This window comes from Ambystoma mexicanum, chromosome 2q (assembly GCF_040938575.1).
Source record: "Ambystoma mexicanum isolate Mex_15411 chromosome 2q, UKY_AmexF1_1, whole genome shotgun sequence".
NCBI lineage: Eukaryota > Metazoa > Chordata > Amphibia > Caudata > Ambystomatidae > Ambystoma > Ambystoma mexicanum.
In genome coordinates this window covers 616,007,825-616,020,119 of record NC_090924.1, presented here as the reverse complement: position 1 = coordinate 616,020,119, position 12,295 = coordinate 616,007,825, and the positions used below count along the sequence as shown (strand labels likewise).

The window sequence follows — 12,295 nt, the reverse complement described above, 5'->3', positions numbered from 1 at the left end:
CGAGCGTGGTGAGCCAGGGGGGTGACGGGGGTCGGCGGTCCGGGGGCGCATTCCCAACCTTGTTCTCCATCTTCCTTCCTTACACAGGCAACCCTCAACTCGCCTGTTGGTGCTTTTGGTCGGGGTGGGATCCGCAACGGTGCAGATCCGTCCCTTACTTTCTCACCCATTAACGATGAACAGTTGAATTAACTTTGCTGTGCAAGGGGCGATAGGGGCTTCCCAAGTTGCACAGCCGCGAAGTGCTAGACTCATGTGTCATTTTGGACCAGTTGCTGTGTTTTGTATTCAGGTTTTAGTACCTTGAGTCAGTCATGATGGGTTTCTGCGGCTTCTTTCTCTTTGCATGCGTGCTTGGTTGGTGCTCAGCCCGGGGCATCCTTCTCGATACAGGAAAGCGTTGTCCTCCTCCGGTGTTTGGAAGAAATGGACTTTCCCCCCATGTTGGACCCTGAGGCGTGCCGGGAAGAGCATTGAGTATGAGAATTGGTTCTCTTTCAGCCTTTGTCTTGTGGCAGTAAAGGATCTCCTCGTGGACTGGACGGCTGGGGAGAAGTCTGGATAGAACTGTATCCTGTCCCCATCGTGGAGGAGCTCTCCTTTCTCCCTGGCCAGTTGCAAGATGGCGTTGCGGTCTTTATAGTTGAGTAGTTTTGCTATTATTGGCCTAGCGGGGCTCCCAGGGATGGGTTTGACGGATGGGATCCTGTGTGCTCTTTCCAGGACAAAAAGGTGTTAGAGGGCATCTCGGCCGAATAGGGTAGTGCATAGCGATTCCAGAAAGTCTTCCATTTTTGTATCAAGTGGTGTTCTCTCATCCCAATAATCCTGATACTGTTGCGTCTGGAACGGCCTTCCAAATCTTCGCACTTGGAGGTGGTGACCTTCATTTGCGTCTGGAGCTGTGCGATTCTGGCTTCTAGGGTCCCTGCGCCATCATCTTGGAGACGCGTTGCTCCACCCAGCTGAGGCGCTCGGTGTGGGTGTCCATTCTGTGTTGGAGGAGATCAACTTTAGAGGAGAGGCTGTCCATTTTATTGTTTAGACTCCCTATGCCCGCCTTTAGGTCTAGTAAGAGTCCCTTAATGTCGATTGCAGCATTTCCTTCTGCCATTTGGTGTTCACCGTCGGTTGGGGACTCCGGTTCTTCTTGGAGTCTAGGGGTCTTGGGGGCAGTTCCAGCTTCGAAGGTTAGTTTCCTCTGGGATTTGTCTGTCTTCCCCATTGGACCAGGTCTGCCAGAGGCGTCTGTGTGTTACTCCTTGTAGAAGTGCTTGGATTCGTGGTGCCAGTTGTCTCTGTGTGAGGGGGAGCTTGAAAGTCGAGCTCTGTTCTGGTGTGGGTTGCTGATATAGAGCTCTCCGGGGGGACCAGGAGCCTAGTGGCGTGCTTGCAGGGAGGGGTGTTGCTGCTTGGCGATGTAGGTCTGATCCCTTTAGACCTTATGGGGACGCTGCAGTAGCCTGCCCCCGCTGATCCCCCATGGGACAGCAGGTCTGTTTTTACTGTCTCTTGGAGTAACTGATGGGCTCCTTTGGGGGGGTTGTACTTGAGTACTGCGGCGCGTGGTCGAGTGTGTCGTGGCGGCAGATGTGGCTCGAGCATGGGCTGGAGCAGTATGGGATCGCAGCAGGCCTGTTGAGACTAAGTTACCTCCCAGCCGTACCTGTGCCAAGCAGTCTGTTGCTCGGTGCCCGCCTCTGGGCTCGGCTTGTCCTTCGTGTGTTGTGTGGGTCTATTCCCTCCAGGGAGGGCCGTGGTTCTCAGGCCGTCTCCTTGTTCCTGGATGTCCGTCAGGGGACGCCGCGCCCGGCGTCGGGTCTGGTCGTTAGAGGTGGGGGGGGCAGTGCGGATCTGTGTCTGACCCTCTTCTGCTCTGGCAGGAGGCCGGGGGCGCGCCCCAATGTTGGAGTCCCCTCTCCCCCGCTGTGTGCTTGGGATGCATGCTCCGGCCGCGACTTCGGGTTGCGTGTTACAGATTGTTGACTCGGCGGGGGTGGGGTCTAGCTCCGCTCTTCGTCCACTGCTCGCGGGCATGCCGCATGGCACCCCCTCCTTGAGGGTGTAGTGGAGGGGAGGTGCCTCTGTCTGCTGCTCCGGGACTCCGCTCGGGCGCCGATGGCTGCACACGGCCCCGGCTGCGGATGGGCCTACCCGGATGTCACAGGCCGCGAGCGTGGGCTACCGCGTTAGTGGTTGCCGGGGCACCGATTTTTCCCGAAATTTTGCCGGCGAGTGTGGGGAGTCTAGGAGGCCTGGGCAGACTCAGGTCAGGGCGGTAAAATTCAAAAATTATGCAGGATTATTCAGGATTAATTTCTGGCCATGCCGGAGCTCGCTACAGTGCGGCCATCTTGTTTGGCCCTCTAGCGCCCTCTCGTCAAGATGATGTTTGCCACAACTAAATGCTTTCACGAAATGTAACTCCTCCACAGCAGGATTATACAATTCTTCATTGTAAGCACTCAATTTTTGGTGTGTTTTGCGCCTGATGCGGCGCGCTCAGCATTTTGTGCTTTAAATTGGAAAAATACCTTGCCGGCAAAGCACTAACTACCTGGAGAGCCCTCGCATGGCTCATTTCTTCGAAAAACCCTGGTTCCCACTCTATTTTTGCCTCTCCCTCATTGGGGCCCATTGTTTCTTTCCTGCCTCCAAGATGGCTGCTCATTTTCCCTTTGCCTAAGTTCCACTGGGCCTGCACTGGTCTCCCCCTCGCATTGGTTGCAGAGGTCGCCATAGACCGATAGCAGCAACTGGGAGGCGGGAGCTTGCCCAGTGGCCCCAGGCTCACAGGAGGCCCTGCATTCATTTCTCCTTCGATCCTCTGCACCTCTGGAGCCCTCGTTTTTGCTTTAGAAAACCCCCTGCTGCTTTACAAAGAACTCCAGGAAATGAAGCACCTCTCAATGGGTAAGCACTCCATTTTTGGTGGGTTTTGCGCCTGATGCGGTGCGCTCAACATTTTGTGCTTTAAATTGGAAAAATACCTTGCTGGCAAAGCACTAACTACCTGGAGAGCCCTCGCCTGGCTCATTTCTTCGAAAAACCCTGGTTTCCACTCTATTTTTGCCTCTACCTCATTGGGGCCCATTGTTTCTTTCCTGCCTCCAAGATGGCTGCTCATTTTCCCTTTGCCTAAGCTCCACTGGGCCTGCACTGGTCTCCCCCTCCCATTGGTTGCAGAGGTTGCCATAGACCAATAGCAGCAACTGGGAGGCGGGAGCCTGCCCAGTACACCAAGGCCCACACAAAGGCTCCTGTCAGCTTCCCTGTCTGCTTTACAGGCTGCAACATGATATTTCTGCCACAGCCAAACCCTCCCTGAGGCTGTTACCCCTGGACTATTGCACTACCTTGACTCTTACAACACATTCTGCCGTGGTTAGTCCCTCCTTTCTGACTTCCTTTGTACTACCTACTCTGCTGGTACTCCTTCAGCTCTCCTTGTTATGTTCTCAAATTGTAGTCGTGTCTGTACTCACACCCTTACCATCTGACTCCCTCTTGTCTCCTTAACTACAGGACCTTCATCTATCCTTAAAGTCAAACTTGGGTGTATTTTGCAGTTAACTTGAAAGTCAAACTTGGGTGTATTTTGCATTTAACTTGAAAATCAAACTTGGGTGTATTTTGCATTCAACTTGAAAGTCAAACTTGGGTGTTTTTTGCATTTAACTTGAAAGTCAAACTTGGGTGTAATTCTGCATTTAACTTTGCCCATTGATTGTAATCCTGCTAGCCCAGTGACTGTTCCATACCGCTGCACCTGCTTTCTCCTCCCCCTGCCTCCTCTTTTCACACCCATAGCGCTTTCTGTTTCTCCCAACTTTTCCAACTGCTTCTCTATCAACTATCCTTCCCTTCTCACTAATTCTGGAAAGAAGAAGTTTAAAAAGGATATCTTGGCCTCCAACCCTGGTCTCCTTATTGCTGATACCTATACCAGCGCCTCTTCCAGAAAGACCCTCACTGACATCCTCTTTGTTGTTCCTTCGCCTGATCTATGGACCCCCCATATGATCTCTGTGCTCTGTCCTGTCTCCTCCTCTCCCATAAATGGTGGCACTCGCTGGGAAATCCTCAATGCTTCTTTTGACTCCTCCAGAGTCATCCTTAACGTCTACCTAAATGGCACTGTCATGGTCCAAGGTCCCCAGGCAAATCTCCTCCTCTTCGATAGGCGTTTCCCTCGCCTCATCAACTTCCTTTCTTCTCCGGCTGTCCCCGCCTCTCATTCCTTGGCTACCTTGCCCACTCTTCCCTCCTCTGCCCATCTTCTGGCTACCTCTACAACTCTGCAGGGCTTACCTCTGATTTGTACCCCTCCCCGGAAGGTCTTTAAGGCCGGCAACCTTCTTCATCTTGCCACTCTCAACTCTCGCTCTGCTATCAACGCCCCTCTGACATCTGCCACCTCCATGAAGAACTTGACCTTGACGTTCTTGGTCTTACAGAGACATGGTTCATGGCCAGCGCTGTCAAGAGATTTAACACTCATCCTCCCTGATGGCTACAAGATCCTCTCCGCACCCAGATCTACTCGCCCTGGAGGGGGTGTAGCCTTGATCATTCCTGAGTGGATTCCTGCCACTATAATTCACACTCAGATCTACTCCTCTTTCGAATGCCTCGTCTGCAGGCTCTCAATCTCTCCTAGCCACTCTCTTACTGTTGCCACTCTCTACCGGCCCCCTGGTCAAATCACCTCTTTTCTCTCTGAGTTAGCTGACCTCTCCTCCTCTCTCCTGGCCTCAACCACTCAACTCCTCCTCCTTGGTGATCTCAACATTCACCTTGATTCTCCCTGTCCCTTAACATTGCTCTTTCACGATCTCTGTGATTCCCTCTTCCTCTCTATCCTCCCATCTGGCCCAATGCACTCTGCAGGGCACACACTTGATGTCTTGATCTCCTCTAGCCTCCCCCTATCTATCCCTCTCTCCACTCCCCTCTCCTGGCGTGACCACTACCTCCTCTCCTCTCATCCCTCTCTCTCTCTTCCCCCTAAGCCAAGCCTACCCCAACACTGCCACCTACCTTCCTGGACATCCGGCCCATGAAGCGTGTGTCAGTCGAGGCTTTTGCTTCCACTTTCTCCCCACCCCCTCTTCCTTTGGCTGACTCACACCCTGACACAGCCCTGTCTTCTCTCTATTCTTCTATTTCTGATACTCTTGATGTTCTTGCCCCTGTCATGAGGATCTGCCTGAAGTCCAAAGCCAAGTGCAATTCCTGGTAGGACTCCGACCTAGCTACACTTAAACATAGGTGTAGGGCGGCTGAGAGAAAATGGAGGGATTCCTGATCATCCTCTGACAAACTGGCATGTCGTCTTCTCCAAAGGCAATACCGTCTCTTTGTCCGTACCAAGAGGAGAGTCCACATTCAAGCCCGTGTCTCTGCGGCATCTAACAGCTCGACCGAACTCTTTAAAATTTGTAAGGAGCTGGCCAACCCTGCTTCAGTCTCTACCCCTCCCCTTGCCTCTCAGGCTCTTTGCAATGCCCTGGCCTCACCCTTTATCTCAAAACCCCAGGACATCCTGTCCACACTCTCCTCCACCCCCTCTCCTCTCCCCTCTCCGTCGGTACTCACTGACCCTCCTCCAGCCACCCACACACCCTTCTTCTCTTCCTTTCCTCTCTTCTCCCCTGATGAGGTCGCTAGACAAGTCCGATCTATGAAAGCCTCGTCAAAACAGGTTCATCCCTGTTCCTCTAAAACTCTCAAGGACCACATTGATACCTTCACTCCGGCCCTTGACGACTTCTGCAACCACTCCTTTGCCTCAGGATCCTTCCCCTCCCCTCTTAAGCACTCCCTTGTGCACCCTCTCCTCAAGAATCCCACAGCGGATCCCTCTTGTCCGGCCAACTATTGCCCAATTTCCATTACCCCCTTCTTAGGCAAACTCCTTGAAAAGCTGGCCATCTCTCAGCTAAACCTTCATTCTGATTCTGTTGGCTGTCTCCATGACCATCAGTCTGGCTTCAGATCTGGCAGAAGCACGGAAACTGCTCTCCTGAACATCCGTGAAGATCTGCTTTCGAACCTTGACTGTAGCATTCCCTCTGTTCTCATCCTACTTGATCTCTCCTCTGCCTTCGACACGGTCAACCATACCATCCTGCTCAACCGTCTCCGGGATAACTTGGGCATCACCGATTAGGCTCTGGCCTGGCTGACCTCTTTCCTCTCTGATGGACCCTACCAGGTCCAACTTGGGTCCTTCCTATCATCTGTCTTCCTCTCCACCTGTGGTGTTCTCCAGGGGTCTAACCTCTCGCCCTGGCTTTTCAACCAATACCTGGCAACTCTCGCCCGCTGTATTGCCATTATCTGCTCAAACTTCCAGTGCTATGCAGACAACACTCAACTCATTTTCAGGCTGCCCTCGGCCACCTCTCTCATCACTGATTGCCTAACTGCCATCCAAGATTGGTGTGCCGCCAACGATCTTTGTCTTAATGACAGCAAGACAGAGATCCTCCTCATTGGCACACCATCACCTTCCTTTCCCCTCACTCTCTGGCCAGCCTCCCTTGGCCCTCCTCCTATCCCCACCTGCGAGGCCAAGAACCTTGGTGTCACCTTTGATTCCACACTCTCCTTCTCTTCCCACATCGCTGATGTATCAAAAAAGTCAAACCTCCTACTGCACCCTCCTCAGAGGTATTCTTCCTTTCCTCTCATTCCCCCAGAAGCTCACTGTCTCCCAAGCTCTGGTTCTCTCTAAACTGGACCTTTGCAACAGCCTCTTTCTTAACCTACCTGCTTCTACTCTCCGCCCTTTACAACTTATCCACAACAGGACTGCAAGACTTGTCCTTGGCCTCACGCCCTGGGATCGTATCTCTCCAGCTCTGAAATCTCTCCATTGGTTCCCAGTGGATGCAAGGATTAAATTCAAAACCCTCTGCATTGTCCACAAGGCTTTCTGGGGCCTGGGTCCAACATACCTTCAGCTATCCCTCCGCAAATACCTCCCATCTCGAACACTCCACTCCTCTAACTCCCTCCGGGTCAGTCATTTCTCAAAGAAACGAGCTGGGGGTAGATCTCTGTCTTCGGCTGGGGCCTCCCTCTGCAACAGCCTCCCTGCCACTCTAAAACTTGAGGAGAACCATCTCCGGTTCCAGAAGCACCTCAAAACCTTCCTCTTTGCTTCTGCCTTCTCCTCCCCTCTCTCCTGTTGATCTACTCTCCCTCGGCACCATGCACCTGGCCACCCTCTGTCCTCTGGGCACAGGTACCTGCTCATCTTGCCACCCTCACGCACTGCCTCCGGCCACCCCCTGCACTGGGGTCTGTATCTGTACCCATACAGCCCTCCCCTTTTCTTCCTGCACTTTCAGACCTACATGGCCTGCTGCCATAAACCCAGCACTTGCCACTTGCTGGCTGCACTCCCATTGTTTGTTGCCTTTTTATTTATAATTTTATTATTATTATTTTATTTTTTCCTTCTTGCTCCGCACTCTCCTTTTGTTCCCCCTTCCATGTACTTCTACCCCTTCTCCCTCTTGCACATTCTCAATGTCACTGGGCCTAGTAAGATCGTTGTTTTTGTTCTCCCCTGTTCCCTTTCCCTGCCTGGTCGTGCTCTGAAACATTTGTGTATGAGCGCGATAGAAATAAAATATCAATCAATCAATTCAGCACCATACATGATATAACACTGTGTATCAGGACCACAGTTCAGCACTTTGTCACTACCACCTAGTCTATTCCCGTGCCATGTCTACTACTTCAAAGGTTCCCCATCCGGATATACTCCCCTGCCCGAACAGCTCTTCACAAATATAATGTGCTTCAGTGGTAAACTGTAACTTGAACTTTGCAACAACTTCACAATGTTCTTTGTTTAGCAGCATTAAGCATTTATCAACCTTTCAGGGAAGCAAGATTCACTTTTGTGCTCTTTAAGATTATTCTGCTTCTCTCCCTCTGAATAACCCTCTTCAGAAGGGCAGCCTCTTTTCCACTTTTGTTTCCCCACTGCACCAGTAACCAAACATGGACCAGGATAGAGATCAGTTCTGCTTATTTCTTGGATTTGGCAATGTATGTTTATATTACAACAGACTTCACAACCCTGGGGTCTTCTATTACTCCCCTATCGTATTTGGCAATAACTGTTGGACTTAACTGCTTAGGTTTTAGACTCTCATGGTTTGGGAAATAGTTGTAGGCATTCACTTATAACAATGTTGCCTCCCCGGGGTGTTGGAATTTCCGTAAACTCACATGCCCAATGTTGCAGTTGCTCGGTTTCTTAGACCACTTTTGCTACTTTTTAATAGTTCGCTATTCAAAAATATTGTTAACACTTTTTTCACTCATTCAGGGGTGAAACTATCTGCCTGCGCCACGCGAGCGGTATCGGAGCGTCCCGGAGTCACTTTCACACTGTGAACTCACTGGATAGTTTGCATGCCTCCGATCCTCTCTGCCGTCGCAGGTATTCTGCTGCTGTGGCTCTCATCGACCCGGCAAACACTCTATTGTTCTGCCTTCACCCATGCCACTTGTTGCTGGAGTCTTCCTGGCTCCTGAGAGTTCCTGGTGCAGGCCAGCCACTGGAGACTGCTTCAGAGGGAAAACTTCTCTTGTTGCTTTCACCTTCCGTTGTGCAGCCTCTGCAGAATGAGCCTTCAAAAGGGACAGCATTTTCCGCGACACGCTTCCCACTGCACAACCTCTGCACCTGGGACATCGAGACACAGACCCTCTCCGGACCAGCCACAGTCTTTGTTTTTCCAATGGTCTTGGTGTCTTCCTTCTCCAGTCCCGAACACAGCTGCATAAAAGGTCTACAATGCTCCTTCTGCTTACACTGCTCTGCTCCTGCTTTCTCTACTGCGGCCTCAGCCTCAGCTTTTCTTCTCCCCATTACTTGCACCTGAAAGAGTCTTTTAAGCCTCTCAGTCTCTCTCAGGATGTGGGTCATTTACAATAATTAGTTGACCACTCCTGCATTGTTCCTCTTCAGCCCTCTTCCGCATCCCAGTACTTAGGGAATTATGGGACTTGCAGGCCCTAGTAACAAAGTTAGTTTTTCTGTTATTCACAACATTTTGTAAAGAAGTGTTAGCAATGGGACGTGATTGATAGGAGGAATAAAGTTCTTTAAAGTTCAGACTGTTGTTATTTACATACTTCCTTTAACTAAACATTTGGGGGTTAGTGAAGACTTTAGTTGTACGAGTTCCTCTGGTTTGAGAAAGGGTTTTATTTCTTTTTATGCCAAAGGGTTGTGGATTATTTTTACCCACAGAAAGATGTTCAACGCCGGCATGTTTAAAGAGGCTGGTTGTCGGCCGTTAGCGTCCCGTTCACGGAAGGGAGCCACAGAAGTTTACACTCAGAAGGTATTTCCGTTTGCCTTGGTTTTTCTCACTGCCTTATTGATAGGTAACAAAAGGCCTGATTGCGCTTCAGCGACCGCATAGGAAATTAAGAAAAGGACAGATATTGTGCAGAAGTATCGGTGGTTGGCTCTTCATCCATGTGCTGTTTTCTAGATGTGATCCTAGCTCACTGCATCAGGTCACTTGAGTGCATGACATAATACCTAAGGAAGTGCATGAGGGCATCCATCTAATACCCTTGGGTGATATGACCAATCCCCCTAATACTATGTCTAGAACAAGTGGTACTATTACAGCTGAAACTGCAAGAACAAACAGCTTTTTGGGGAACGCTCAACCCATATCTGGGATCCTACAGAATGAAGGGGCGGTCTTGCCTGATAGTATTGCTGTTACAATCAGACCCTTGCCCTCTCCATCGGACAAAGTCTCATACCCTGCTAGCACCAAACTATCCCCTGATCAGGTATCTTCTATCTAGAGATCTAAAACCCTTAAATGCATGTTGGTTAATACACGTTCTTTAGTCCGACACGCTACTGAGGTGGCAGATTACTTTTGGGACCATAAAATTGACATCTGTACTGTCACTGAGACATGGCTTCATGCAGCAGTAGGACCCTCACTTTCCCTGGCCATGCCTATTGGATACAAGATCCTCTGTACAGATTGTATATTGGGTCGGGGGAGTGCAGATAGTCCTGATTCATGAGGCCTCACTCCAAATCCACCAAATTGATGGCATCACTTCTGTGAAATCATATTAGCTAAACTGCCTGTTACGCCAATACTACTATCAACATCATCTTGGTATATCGTCCTCTGGATAGAATGCCAGAATTACTCCTCCATCTAAGTGATGTGATTCTTCCTCTTCTTAAAGCTGCCTCTAAAGTGATCATTCTGGGGGATCTGAATTGCGGCCTTACAAACCCAATTGACAGCATGGCCAACATTGTCAACTTCACTCTGGACTTCTCCCAACATCTCAAAATAGCGACTCATAGCAAGGGAAGAACGCTGGATTGGGTTGCCACGCATAATGTCGATTTAAATGACATTAAGGTCTCCCCCTGTCTGTGCTCGGACAATTCTTTTGTTCACTTCAACCTCCCCTGCTTCCTTCAACCCATCAAAATCGCAGGAATAAAATGCTCGGTCAAATACAGAAATCTGCGCATGCCATCTCCCACTGCTCTGGCACTACATTTTGCATCCACTATAGATAACCTGCCTAACCTTAATCCAGTGGACGATTTAGCTGAAGCCTATCATAAAATGATGGCCCGTGTGGTAAACTGTCTGGCACCAGAGAAAATGCGTCTGGCAAAGGAAATTCCGTCGAAAGTATGGTACTCAGCTGAGATTCAAAAACTGAAAACAGTCAAGAATAGGGCATTGCAGCTATGGAAATAAAAACAATCACTTGAAAATAAAGCCATTGCTGCCTAATCTCACAAAAGTGCTATCTGTGAGGCAAAAAAACTCTTATGACAACAGAATTGATAATGCGTCTTCCAACAGCAGAGAGCTCTTTAACATTCTAAAAGAACTGGAAGGCCCATGTCCCATTTCAAATAGGGTCACTAAAGACACAAAATGATGTGTCTCGATACCGGATGCTATGATGAAAAAGATTGAGACAATCAAAGAGAATGTGATCGCTAAACGCATCACCATGGACATATCTAGGGTAGTTAAAGAAAATAGGATACCACTACCTGTGACACCCTTATTTACTTTTAAGACAATGACGGTATTAGAAATCTCAAAGGTTTTGACCAAACTTAAACCTACCTTCTGTAAGGGGGACATTTGCCCTGCCGTGGTTGCCAAAATCTGTGCTCTGCACTTAATACCACTAATCACAAAATGTGTGAATCGCTCCTTTCAGTAAAATATTGTCCCGTCCTTCATCAAGCAAGCATGGATTTCTCCATTGCTGAAGAAACCCTCCTTGGATCTGGCCCGACCAGAGAACTATCCCCATATATCCAACACACCTTTTTTGTGAAAAATTCTAGATAAGGTGGCATATGCTCAGATCCAAGAATTTCTAGACACACAGAACATACACAAGCAATCAGTCTTTAGGAGCGCTCCAAGTACCAGGTCCACCCTGTTAGATCTCAAGGCTTATATTCTGCACCTGTTTGAATAAGGGAGCATGGTACTTCTGACGCTCCTTGACCTATCCTCTGCATTTGACGTGGGGGACCATTAGATAATTCATCCCTAGATTATGGAATTGGGCCTCCTCTCCTGAGGCGGCGCAGTGGGTTAATTTTTTTCTATCTGACCGAAAAGCCAAAGTATTTTGTAATAATGCTTTGGCAGATGAATGCTTGGTCACGTTTTGAGTACCACAGGGATCGTGTGTTTCACCTACACCTTTTAACATCTTCACAATCCCTCTTTTTGAGATACTGGATGCAGAAGGGGAGTTTATGCAAACTATGCTGATGACACACAGTGTCTCATCCCGCTCTCTGGGGATTATGAAAAAAATGCCATCTCTGTTATCATTTATAATCTGATCAGGTCTTGGGTGGTTGACAATGGTCTTGCACTCAACAACAAAAAGACAGATCTTATGATTGCAGGTACTGCCCCCCCCAGCGTTGGAAGCTGGGCACTGCGTACCACATGTTTCAGATTGCAGGCTGTGCCATTGCCACATTACCCAAAGTTAAAACACTGTGTGTTATACTAGATCAGGAACTGAATATGAAGTTGCATCTCAACAGCCTTGTCTCCTGCTCGGCATACTACTTGAAACTCCTCGCGCAACTTGGGCCCTTTCTTAACCCCTCTAAATGTGCCACCCTCGCCAGGGCGATTATTGGTGTGCTCATCTGGACTACTATGCAAGTCTACTCCAGGGCATTGGCAAAGACAAAATGTTTTGCCTGCAGGTGATT

The 12,295-nt window shown here is 49.4% G+C and overlaps 1 protein-coding gene across 2 annotated transcripts in view; it reads right to left on the bottom strand.

Moving 5' to 3' along the window:
- Positions 1–12,295, bottom strand: part of CCDC13 (coiled-coil domain containing 13) — a 1,886,344-nt gene that overhangs the window by 659,160 nt on the left and 1,214,889 nt on the right. The window lies entirely within an intron of this gene.